Genomic DNA, 1,300 nt, shown 5'->3' with positions numbered 1-1,300 from the left:
GTAGAAAAGATACTGTACTCCACAGGCCCAATGTGACCACGACTCGGGAACTTCTTTTCTGTCCTAAAAGGGAGGATATTTGAGCCCAAATAAGGTGCTTTAGGACATGAGCCCGCAGGAGAGGTCAGCCTCTGCTGATGGTCTTCATCTCGAGAATCCAGAGTCTTGGGCAACTGATCCTAGCTGCTGCTATCAACCCAGCATGGAGGTTTTTCTCTGGGACCTGGAAGGAAAGGAAAATGCACTTGTTCCACTTAGAGCTAGTTGCCAATCACCCATGAAAACTAGTATTTTCTTTTCCTTCCAACTATGCACAATTTTTTTTTTTTTTTTTTTTTTGAGACAGAGTCTCACTCTGTCACCCAGGCTGGAGTGCAGTGGAATGATCTTGGCTCACTGCAACCTCTGCCTTCCGGGTTCAAGTGATTCTCGTGCCTCAGCCTCCCGAGTAGCTGAGACTACAGGCGCCTGCCACCATGTCTGGCTGATTTTTGTATTTTTAGTAGAGATGAGGTTTCACCATATTGGCCAGGCTGGTCTTGAACTCCCGACCTTGTGATCCACCCACCTCAGCTTCCCAAAGTTCTGGGATTACAGGCATGAGCCACCTTGCACGGCCTGTTTTTGTTTTTTGTTTTTTTTTCTGAGACGGAGTCTCGCTCTGTCGCCCAGGCTGGAGTGCAGTGGCGTAATCTCGGCTCACTGCAATGCAAGCTCCGCCTCCTGGGTTCACGCCATTCTCCTGCCTCAGCCTTTCCAAGTAGCTGGGACTACAGGCGCCCGCCACCACACCCGGCTAATTTTTTTTGTATTTTTAGTAGAGACGGGGTTTCACCGTGGTCTCGATCTCCTGACCTCGTGATCTGCCCGCCTCGGCCTCCCAGAGTGCTGGGATTACAAGCGTGAGCCACCGCGCCCGGCCCTGTTTTATTTTTTAAAATAACCCTTCATTGAGGTATAATTGAAACACAATAAAGTGGACATTCCAAGCGTTACAAGATTAATGTGTGCAATATGATACATTTTGCCACATGTATATGCCCATGAAGCCACTATCACAATCAAGATAGTAAATATACCTGTCACCCCAAAAGTTTCCTCATGCTTCTTGGTAATCCCTCCCTCCCGCCTCTCCCTGCCCACTGCCATCCAAAAGCAACCATTGATCTGCTTTCTGTTCCATAGTTTTTTGGGATATATGGAATCATATAGGATATAGTCTTTTTTTTTTTTTTCTTTTTGAGGTGAAGTCTCACTTTGTCACCCATACTGGAGTGCAGTCTCAGCTCACTGCAACCTC

Source organism: Hylobates moloch, unplaced genomic scaffold, assembly GCF_009828535.3.
Source record: "Hylobates moloch isolate HMO894 unplaced genomic scaffold, HMol_V3 SCAFFOLD_19, whole genome shotgun sequence".
Classification (NCBI taxonomy): Eukaryota; Metazoa; Chordata; class Mammalia; order Primates; family Hylobatidae; genus Hylobates; species Hylobates moloch.
This window is presented reverse-complemented; position numbering follows the sequence as displayed.